Source organism: Maniola hyperantus, chromosome 11, assembly GCF_902806685.2.
Source record: "Maniola hyperantus chromosome 11, iAphHyp1.2, whole genome shotgun sequence".
NCBI classification, from domain to species: Eukaryota; Metazoa; Arthropoda; class Insecta; order Lepidoptera; family Nymphalidae; genus Maniola; species Maniola hyperantus.
In genome coordinates, this window is record NC_048546.1 from 1512439 (window position 1) to 1524830 (window position 12392).

Consider the following 12392-nt stretch of genomic DNA (forward strand, 5'->3'; position numbering starts at 1 on the left):
AGGTACCCTTATTATAAATGCGAAAGTATGTATGTTTGTTGGTTTGTCCTTCAATCACGTCGTATAACGGAGCAACGGATCAACGTGATTTTTGCATGGGTATAGTTAAAGACCTGGAGAGTGACATAGGCTACTTTTTATCCCGGAAAATCAAGAATCTACCTGGAAGAAGTCGCGGGCATCAGCTAGTACTTACTTTAATAAATGAATACTCAGGTTAGAAACGTTAGGTTGTATCCTGTCCAAGTCCCTGGTATTCTTTATGGCTGTAACAAGTTTACAAAGCCACCCCCTGCAGGCGTCCCGGCGTCCCGCCACATTATATCTTGATTGAATCTCGGCCGAGGCAGAACGCAATTTTGATTGCGTGTCCCGTGTCTGCTTATTTTGTAGCCGACATTGAATGGGGGATATGAGATGGAAACGGAAAATTTGCGTTTCGTTTTCCGCAAATTGATGCAAATGGGAAACAAAGACTCCATACTTAAAACATATAAGTACCACTATTTTAATGTAGATAACGGGTACAATACCACGATTAATTTGGCGTTTTTTATTTGACGATATTTCAACCCGTCGACGACGGGACTGCGGTGCTGCGAGAGATGAAGTTCGAGCTGTCAAAGGCAATAGTAGGATAGTCCTCACAATGTTTTCCTTCGCCGTAAAAAGCTCTAGATATCCCTTATATCTTCCTTCTATCTACTTCCCCTATCCCTTATATCTACTTAAACTTAAATGTTGCTCGCGACTTCTTCTGCGTGGATTCAGGTTTTTTAAAAATCCCGCAGGAACTCTTTGATTTTCTGGGATAAAAGAAAAATGAGACAACTATAATGAAATACAACAATTATTATTAATAACGTCAAACCGAAGATATATTATCATCATTTACTTAGTCAGGAATCCTAGACTAATCACAGTACATTACAGCACCCTTAGTCGTAACAGAACACAATCTGATTACCCTGTAATTTACCCTCAAAAGCTCATTATTCCCGACCCAAATATCACGTGAACAGGTCCTTTGTGAGCAGACGACCTCATGAACGTTTAAATTACACTTAGGCAAGCTCCAGGGCATCTGTAAAGCCTGATACACACAACCAGCGAAGAGGAAATGAAAGCCAAGAAGTTCATTTGACATTAATTGTGATCCATTGACGGATTGCTATGAAATTTTAGTGTTATATCGCTCAGTGATGCAGCAATATACAACCAACCAATGTCAAATAAGTTTGGTGGCTTTCATTTAGTGATGACCACTGAGGCGAATCATCCCGCTGAGCCAACTAGTCACTGAGAGGTGTAGCAATTAACAATTGAATACGTCTCGTCCATTAATGTCACCGCGTGTACAAGCCTCAGTCAACGCCTTTGTGGTCTCAAAATAACCACTCGCACTATGATCAGTTTCTCGAACCACTACACACGGCCTTCCATCTTCCTCGTCCATACAATCCATCCTGGTACCTTAGTAAAGTCGTGAGTCCAGCTGGAAGACATCAAACAAAAAGCCACGACTAGTTCCCACTTCCCAGACTCTGTTATGAGTGCACCACTAAGAAGACATGAAAGCGCACGCACTGTGAAGCGTCGCTGCCGCATCTCCTTGTATCTGCCCAAGTCTTAGTCTTTAGCCAAGCTTCAGGGCAGCAATTATTCCCTAAAGCTTCTCTGTGTCGACTCCTTCCTGAAAACCAGAGATAACTAGATTTTTGACGAGTTCCATAGCTACTGATGAAAAAAGCTCTGTATGAAAGAGCACGCACTGAAAGGCCCGTAGCGAGTCGCTGCCGCGTCTCCTTGTGTCTGCCCAATTCTTTAGCCAAGCCTCAGGGCAGCAATTATACCCCAAAGCTTCTCTGTGTCGACTCCTTCCTGAAAACCAGAGATAACTAGATTTTTGACGAGTTCCATAGCTACTGATGACAAAGGCTGGGTGGGCGGTACAAGCTTATTAAATTTTGATAATGTCTCGGTTTACGAAATTTGGTAGATATTAGACTGTTGTTTTACGCCATTTTGATTGTTATTAATGCAGAGATTCAGGACATGAAATTTGATTAATGAAAATGTAAGGAAATATCAGGGATTTTTGGTTTTTTTTATTCATGACTAAATCTCTATCACTACCCATCTACCTTTGCCCATAGGAACCCTTGGTACGTGAGTCTAACTCACACTTAGCCGGTTTTTTTTATGGATATACTTAGTTAAAGACCTGGACCAAGACAGGAGAGTGACATAGGCTACTTTTTAAACAAGAAAATAAGAGATTAGAAGTGAAAAAGGTCCCGGTACTATCCCAGCAAAGAGTAGGTAGGTATTATGGAAAGGGGTCACGACTCTCAGCAATAAAGTGACCTGTATTAAAAAAAAAGTGAAAACACGTAGGTATTATTCGATGAAGGGCCGTGCAATTTTAATTTGGGATGTCTCCACCCAAAATGAAGCTAAGTTTTACGGAATTTAAAATTTGTGAACAATGTCGCGCGCCTGAAGCTGGTGCTTGGTAGGTAGGTGCTCATGTAACACACTAACGAGGTGCTCTCGACTTAACAACGCACTCCACTCTCCAGTCGAAACGGTCATTAGTTTTAAAACGGGTCATAACGGTGTTATATCACCGTCACTGGTATTAAACCTAAATCTAGGTAGATTCTAGGTAGGTTTTATGTTCTATCAAACATATAAAACTTGTAAAAAAAACCGGCCAAGTGCGAGTCAGGCTCGCGCAATGAGGGTTCCGTACTACAGTCGTATTTTTTCGACATTTTGCACGATAATTCAAAAACTATGATGCATAAAAATAAATAAATATCTGTTTTATAATCAACAGGTGAAGACCTTTCACATGATACCCCACTTGATATACCTAGTTACTTACTTCGAAAATTGAAAATACTAATTATTAGTTCATGACCACAATTTAATTTTTTTGTGTGATCTAACCCTAAATTCACGGTTTTCAGATTTTTCCCCAAATGTCAGCTATAAGATCTACATACTGTAACGAAGCGTTACATGAATTATTACTTATATTATTATTTTATCCTATCTATTATTATAAATCTTATTTTTAAACGTAATTAAGTATATTTTTTAATTAATTTGCATTCTTATTAAAAGTAGTTGTTGCGAAATGGCAATACCCATTTCCAAACGCTAGCTGTCAAAAGAAGCCTTTGAAAGAGGCCTTTGAACTTTTTCTCGGTTGAGAACTCGCTCTGGTGGCGAGCCGAAGTTGTTGTCTATTTACATTGTTCCTTAATTTAAAATAAATTGATTTTTCTTTAAAAATAAAAACGTAATTAATCTAAAAGTGCTCCCGTAAAAGGGTAAGTTTTTGAATGGTACCTAAAACAAGTAGATAAACTAATAACGTAATAACTTTCGATACATTCTTTGCAACCGCCAGTTTCCTACTTAGTTAATTTTAATTCTAATTACTTTATTTTGACAATCATAGCCCTAGTAGTTAATTTGAACCGTTGTATTAACAAATAACGTAGTGTATTTACCAATTCATTAGTAATTTCAATCTACATTGCATCATCATTGTAAAATTATTTTGACAACCCTCTTTTTTATATTTTTGTGAATAATTTAATTCTTTTTAATATTTTGGGCCTTCAGCCATATATTTAGCCAAATAATTGTAATCTCCGTTCTGATATCGCCACACCGGCAATTCTACCATGTCAAGTACCTACCTTCTGTGTTCGACACGGTCCCGGGTTCGATTCCAGAACGGAAATTTATATGACCAGAGGATAACCCACATTGGTTATCAATTCCAGGAGCTACGTTTGGATTTGAAAGCGTGGTCTGGACTTAAAGGCGGGTTTAACCACCATCAGAAACCTCCATCATCTAGTCAGCACCGTCGGGTACCCACGGCAACATCTGCTGACACCGAACTCCCGGCCTCACACCATCTACGAGGCCGACAACACGAGGGGAGTACACATTACTGCCGCTAGGGCAAAGGCCGAAATCAACGTAACACCACGACCCTACAAATTTTGTGTGCCGACCTACGAGCTAAGCCGCGGTAGTTTTCTGTACCAACATTTTATATTATTAAAATCCTAACGTGTGCTATTTATGCCGTTTCATTTCCATCATTTCTCTCATTATCATTTTTTTTTACACCCGGTACTGCCAAATTTCATGATTCTAGGTCAACGGGAAGAACCCTGTAGGTTTCTTGACAGACAGACAGACAGACAACAAAGTGATCCTATAAGGGCACCGTTTTTCCTTTTGAGGTACGGAACCCTAAAAATCAAGCCAAGAAAAGTTAATGAGAGCTTGACATAATTCATTAGTCTCAAAATAAAATATGCAAATGAACTCACTATTTGGAAAGTAAGGCACAAAGGCGGCTGCAACGGCGCGGCAAATATTGTTAAGCTTCGCAGCCCGTCAAAAATACGACTAATTTTAATTGCCACGCTGATAGAGTCCTTCGTTATCACGTTATTCCGCCTTCCGGACCCCTCGGCCCCTGTATCTATTGTGTTTTTAATGCGATGACTAATTGTGCAGTGTGCCGCAATGTCGACTTTTTGAATCACATTTTTATACTTAGGTACCTTTTTAACCGACTTCAAAAAAAGGAGGAGGTTCTCAATTCGTCGGAATTTTTTTTTTTTTTTTTTTTTTTATGTATGTTCCCCGATTACTCGAAGACGCCTGGACCGATTTTGAAAATTCTTTTTTTGTTTGAAAGGGTATACTTCAAAGTTGGTCCCATTTAAATTTGGTGAAGATCTGATGAACATCTTCGAAGATAGATACTGGAACTCCTCAACGGATAAGAGTAAATTGGTCGCGATCAGTGTAATAGCTTAGTAAACAGTAGATTTTTAACCAGTCATAGCATAATTCCATGGGGCCACTAAAAATTGTGAAATAAAAATTTTTTACAAAAAAAATAAAAACCGACTTCGATACACAAACACTAAAAATTGAAAAATGATTTAATTTATTACCGAATATATTATGTATACAAGAGTTAATATAGTTCCATAATAATATTTTTGGGGTCGGTGCCAATGAGGTGCCATTGTGGAGTCTCATAAAAATATGAAGTCTAGACGATTCGCGCAGCTAAAGCTAATTGGCACCGGAACCCAAAAATATTATTATGGAACTATATTAACTCTTGTATACATAATATATTCGGTAATAAATTAAATTATTTTTCAATTTTTAGTGTTTGTGTATCGAAGTCGGTTTTTATTTTTTTGTAAAAATTTTTCTTTATATTAATCCTTTTTAAGGTTTTGCTGGAGCAGCGATCTGCGCTTGAATTTTTTAAACAATATCAGTACCCTTATTATAAATGCGAAAGTGTGTTTGTTTGTTGGTTTATTGGTTTGTTGATTTGTCCACGTCGCAACGGGGCAACGGATTGACGTGATTTTTTGCATGGGTAGGTATAGTCAAAGACCTGGAGAGTGACATGGACTTTTTATTCCGAAAATACAAAGAGTTCCGACGGGATTGTTAAAAACCTAAATCCACACGTATGAAGTCGCGGGCATTAGCTAGTTAGGTAAAAAATCTTCGTCCACATGAATTTCGGTTTTTAAAAATCTCATGGTAATTCGTTGATTTTCCGAGATGAAAAGTAGCCTTTAACCGTTCCTGGAATACAAGCTATATCGGTACCAAATCAGCCAAATAGAAGATGCCCTGAAAATCTAAAATCTGCCGCTGGCGTGAAAATCTAAACCCATACCAAAGAGGTATGGGTTTAGATTTACTAATCGTGGGAACATTCGCATTTATAATATTAGTCCATACTCCTTATGGATATTTAGTTAAGTAAGTATCTATTATTAAATTTTTAGCCACTCTTTTGGTAAAAAGCCAGTCAAGTGCGAGTCAGGCTCGCGCACTGAGGGTTCCGACATTTTTTATAGATAATTATTTGATCTACAACTTTTGTCTGGGCTAATTTTATGATGAACTTACCGTTTTGCTGATAATCACGAAAAACCCGTTTTTGTGACCTTTGACCCCAAGTAAATTTTTTTCCAGGTGTCGGATCGATGAGGACTTTTCACATTTCATTTATAATAGTGTTTTGAACAATCCTACCAATTTTCAGCCAAGTGCGAATTATTGCAACCTCACCCCTATATTTTGATTTAATTTTACTGGACTACTAAACGACCATTCTTTATAAAATAAAAACCAGCCAAGTGCGAGTCAGGCTCGCACACTGAGGGTTCCGTACTACAGTCGTATTTTTTCGACATTTTGCAGAATAATTCAAAAACTATGAGACATAAAAATAAATAAAAATTTGTTTTAGAATGCACAGGTGAAGACCTTTTATATGATACCCCACTTGATATAGTTATCTTACTTAGAAAATTGAAAATAATTATTATTAGTTCATGACCACAATTTAATTTTTTTTGTGTGTTGTAACCACAAATTCACAGTTATCAGATTTTTCCCCAAATGTCAGCTATAAGATCTACCTACCTGCAGTGGCGTGCACAGGAGTTCAAGCCAGGGTATGCATTTAGGTATGAACTTATTTTACGGCAGGTTATAATGAAAAATAAGCATTGATTTATTACAATGAGGGTAAGCAGTGCGTTTATGCTTCTATGAGCTGCACGCCACTGCCTACCTGCCAAATTTCATGATTCTAGGTCAACGGGAAGTACCCTGTAGGTTTCTTGACAGACCGACATACAGACAGACAGACAACAAAGTGATCCTATAAGGGTTCCGTTTTTCCTTTTGAGGTACGGAACCCTAAAAATTGAATTGAAAATAGACACCAAAATATTACCAAAATTCCAATCACATAAGCTCGCATCATGCGAGCATAATATTGTCATGGTTCAATGTGGTAAATCGAATCAAAGGCAATCCTCCAGACATATTGTTTCGGAGCATTGTTTGATTCCGACAGACAGAGGGTGATTTCTGTACTGTGTTTCTGTATGATCTTTAGCAACGGTCTAGTAGTTTTATCGGTCTATATCTCAAATAAGTAGGTAGGTAGGTATATACTAAATATTTAACTCTTTGCTGTGTCGCATTTGAAATTTTTAAAAAATAATTCAAAAGTCACTTGTAACGGATTTTTTTTTAATTTTTAAGCTAGAGGCTCCAACGAAACTGATTTAATTTAGTTTAAGGACAAAAAAGCCAGCGTTTGAAAGTACCTACATATTTATGAATTACCGAAAATCGCATATAAATAATTCTCGATTCGGGCTCATAATATAATGTTTTAGAGGTTTAGACCTGGGCGCGTTTGGAACCCTCGTAGCTTTAGTTTTAAGTTCGCGTAAAAATTATCACCACTATATCTTACAAATCCAACAACCGACAATCAAAAGGTGTAATTTATTACCTACTAACTGATGCCCGCGGCTTCGTCCGCGTGGAATTAGGTTTTTAAAACTCCCGTGGGAACTCTTTGATTTTCGGGGATAAAAAGTAGCCTATACCTATCACTCTTCAGGTCTTTATTCATACCCATGCAAAAAATCACGTCAATCCGAAGCACCGTTGCGACGTGATTGAAGGACAAACCAACAAACCAATAAAACAACAAACCAACAAACAAACATACTTTCGCATTTATAATAAGGGTACTGATTTTGAATAAATTATTTGATTTGATTTGAGTTATCATCCAAAAATCAAAATCACATTTTCCTACAGATTTTTCGATAAGTGCCCTCGCAGCTGTGGTAGCCTAGTGGTTAGGACGTCCGCCTTCTAATCGGAGGTCGGGGGTTCGATCCCGGGCACGGACCTCTAACTTTTCGGAGTTATGTGCGTTTTAATTAATTAAATATCACTTGCTTTACCGGTGAAGGAAAACATCGTGAGGAAACCTGCATGCCTGAGAGTTTTCCATAATGTTCTCAAAGGTGTGTGAAGTCTACCAATCCGCACATGGTTAGCGTTTTTTTTTTTTTTTTTTTTAATAGATATAGCGAGCAAGCGAGCAGGCGGGTCACCTGATGTTAAGTGATTACCGCCGCCCATGAACATTTGCAGCACCAGAGGAGCCGCCGATGCGTTGCCGGCCTTTTAGGAATTTGTTGGTCCGCCCCTTGAATAACCCCATGTTATAATCTAGTGGGAACACCGCCGATGGGAGTTGGTTCCACAGTTAGCGTGATAGACTATGGCCAAAACCCTTCTCACTCTGAGAGGAGACCCGTGCTCTGTAGTGAGCCGGTGATGGGTTGATCATGATGTCATGCCCTCTTTAAGTACCGTGGTAAAAACTAATAAATAGAATATGATTTAGCACAAGAAAGAAATCCCTGTCGGGTAACCGTACACCGCTCCCAAAACAATTAGGCAAGATACGAATATAACAATATAACCCGATGTTTCACGCGGCATGCCTCGCCGGAGTGCGCTGAATTATTAATATACAGAACAAATCCCGGATTACGAGGGCAAACCGGGAGGTAACATGATTTATGACCCTTTATTTTGTACCTCACACAGCGCCTCAAACTATTAGAGGAATCGGCCTATATGGTATGCAGATAAATGTCAGCACCATTTCAGATTACCGCGACAGAATCCTACATTTTGTGATGTCAGGAGATAATGAATATTATAATGATACCACCTTATACTTACAGCGCGGAAATGCAGCCAGTATTCTTGGCACCATTCCACGCGGTCATGATTTATATAGTAATTAGATAAGGCTAGCTTTAAGTTTTATTGTATTAAAAAAAAAAACTATGTAATGTAAAAAAAAAAAAAAAAAAAAAAAAAAAAAAAAAAAAAAAAAAAAAAAAAAAAAAAAAAAAAAAAAAAAAAAAAAATATATATATATATATATACTTTTATCACTTCACAATTCCACTTTTCACCTTTACACTTCACTTGCTAAAAATCAACTGCCAGAGCGAGCCGGCTCAACGCCCCGCACTTTCTCTGACCACCTCCATGGCTTTTATATGCCAAATTTATGATTGGTTGAGAGAGCCGCTTCGCTCTGTCAGGTGACGTCACATCCAGTATTAATTTTACAATAATCAATTACATTTATTCTTACTGATTAAGGTGACGCAGGACGCTCGACCGAAATTGGCAGCGCACGTGTGTAACATGTTTGCTTTTCACTTGACATTGTATGAGAAAGTTGAGAGGCACGATGATTTTCACTGAAATCAAGCGCGCGAAAAGGGTTTAGGGAAGAGTATTTTGAGAAAAAACTGCTGATTTATGTTTGCAAAGTAAGTTTTTCAAGTAATGAATAAATAAACTACGTCTAATGATAAATGTTTTAGAATTTTCATATCCCTAATCTTATTTATTTACATCCAAGTTGTCATTAATTTAGTGTTAAAATAGGAATCTTTTGAGCCTCGTACTTTTAAATCAATATTTTTTTCAATGTTTTATATATCAATAAACCTAGATAATGACGAGATAAATCGATATAATTCTTAATTTTGTGCGTAAAATATCGAATTGTTGTAATTTCCCTCCTACGTTTGTATGAAGAAAGCACCGAACTGAGTCCCCTTAAGTTCTTATTATATATATTTATATTTATCATTCTTACTGATGCTTATCATAGAGTTATTCCACAGAAGTTGTATTTGAGGAGTAATCTAACCAGTGTTGCTGACATAACTATTATCTAATATGATGTAGAAATCCGCTAAGAAATAATCCTACTAATCCTAATATCCACACTTCCATACTAATATAATCAATGCGAAAGTGGGTCTGTCTGTCTGCTAGCTTTTCACGGCTCAACCGTTCAACCGATTTTGATGAAATTTGGTATAGAGATAGCTTACATCCCGGGGAAGGACATAGGCTACTTTTTATCTCGGAAAATTGAATAGTTCCCACAGGATTTTTAAAAAACCTAAATCCACGCGGACAAAGTCGCGGGCATCATCTAGTAATATAATAAATGTGAAAGTGTGGATGTTTGGATTTTGTTAATCAATCACGCAAAAACGGCTGAACGGATTTGGATGAAATTTGAAATGGAGATAATATGTAGATTATACCCTGGATTAACACAAAGGCTACTTTTTATACCGGAAAATCAAAGAGTTCCTGCGAGATTTTGAAAAATGTAAATCCACGCGGACGAAGTCGCGGGCATCAGCTAGTGTTTGATAATTCAACCAGTTGACTTGATGTGATTATATTATATTGACTATTTTTTATTTTATTATTTCTTGGTTAATATATTACAGGTAGATAATTATTATGTGACATGTGATATTATATTATATTATGTGATATGTGACTGTTGAACATTATAATTCAAAAAAAAAAGTTAAAAAAATAGCTTATTAATAATAAATAATAAGAAAATAAATTTTGCATGCCCACTGTATGGCGGATTGTAGCTGTAAATAAACCACTGTAACACCATCATTGTACCTGCAATCGTGCAAATAAATGATTTGATTTGATTTGATTTGATTTGATTTGATTAAGGGGGTAAAATAGGGGTTTGAAGTATGTGTAGTCCACGCGGCCGACGGTCGTGAGCATAAGCTTTTTTTGTGCTATAAAGCCATGTAGGCCGTAGCTATTGAAGCGTCAAATGATAATAATGCAAATGGAGAAACTGTGAAAAGGGGGAAGGACAAAAACTCAATTTGCCTGTTTTTATCAAAAACACCGATGGCTCCATTAAGATAGCATTCACGGCCACTTTGCATTGAACGACGCCATCTATCAGCTTTTATACGACTTAAATCAAAATGAGTCAATAAATTCATAAATTTCCGATAATTGTGTAAAAACGATGTTATAGACCAGCGTACATTTGCGATTGCCTATATATATTATCACGACTAAAAAGTCGTATAAGTCCCGCAAATTGCTATTGCGCTGGAACCATGTCTCATTAATATCGAAATGACGTCATTTTGACGTCAGCCGAAATAAACGAAACTTCAGTCTAAGTTCTAAGTGTGACGTCACTAAAATAGCGGCCACGCGCATTAACAATTTGCGGGACTTATACCGATTCCTTGCCTAGTGGTACTGGTAAGAGCGCACCACGGAAAATTTCCGTACGTTTTTTTCCCGCAAATTCTGTGAATTGTACTTAGAACTACATAGAAGTGCGCGCACTGCGGAATCAATTCCGCACCGGATTTTGATAGATTAAGAGCTAGCGCGCACCACGGTGCAGTGAGTTGCGGTACATATAAATTTGAATTTCATTATCATCATCATCATCATTAACCGATAGACGTCCACTGCTGGACATAGGTCTCTTGTAGGTAGGTACTTCCACACGCCACGGTCTTGCGCCGCCTGAATCCAGCGGCTCTCTGCGACTCGTCTGATGTCGTCCGTCCACCAACCGGGGGTCTTCCAACTCAGAACTAAACTCTTATATGTATTTTGTTCTTCTAATGCACTAAATATTATATTCATGGGCGGTGAAAATCACTCAGCACAATATTTTTGTTTCGTCACTGTTGATATAAAATCATAACATTCTTTTTAATTTATCTGGTCGAAAAATCAATCATTTAATTCGAAAAGTCGCACATATGCAACGGACTCTTCACGTTACCAGAAAAAGTTAACTTGTCATATTATAGAAAGCTAAACTTGAAATATTGACCGTCGCGACTTTATTGTACGCCATTACAGTTCTGTGCATGCAAGAAATCGCATGCATGCACCTTTTGCATGTCATAATAACAAAACAATCGTAGCATGCATAACCGGCACACCAACTATAAGACGCATAGCATGTTAGTATGTATGTACTTACGTTACTTCATATTATCTTATTATCATAATTGTTGCTATACAAATTGCGTTACTACTTATTTACGATCTATAATTTCCATTATGTATATAAACCTATCAACAGGTAATAAACAGGCAATCCTTTTATGTAAACCCATACATTTTACAACCGGAAGACGTAGCGTTGGAAGACCCCGCACTAGGTGGACGGACGACATCAGACGAGTCGCAGGGAGCCGCTGGATCCAGGCGGCGCAAGACCGTGGCGTGTGGAAGTCCCTACAAGAGACCTATGTCCAGCAGTGAACGTCTATTGGTTGATGATGATGATGATTATGATACATTTTAACCGTAGAATTTTACCACCGCTAACGACGAAGCACAAGAGTCAAGAGACCAACAAAACCTCGTACTCCGCCAGCGAATGTCCGCCGCAGCTCAACGGTTAAGGAGCGGACTGAATTCCGGAAGATCGGCGCTTCAAACCCCACCCGTTGCACTATTGTCGTACCCACTTGTCGCTTGTGCTAGGACAAGCTTTACGCTTAATTGGAGGGGAAAGGGGAATATTAGTCATAATTAACAAGGCTAATATTCTTTAAAAAGCAAAGCCGAGATGGGTCCGCTAG

General features: G+C 37.9%; 1 long non-coding RNA gene across 1 annotated transcript; it reads right to left on the minus strand.

Moving 5' to 3' along the window:
- Window positions 1-837: 837 nt before the first annotated feature.
- Window positions 838-1970, minus strand: LOC138403033 (uncharacterized). The gene is made up of 2 exons (XR_011237338.1): window positions 1773-1970; window positions 838-1693 (listed from the first exon to the last, which is right to left on the minus strand). It is a non-coding gene; the product is annotated as an uncharacterized lncRNA (long non-coding RNA).
- Between the last annotated feature and the right edge of the window lie 10422 nt (window positions 1971-12392).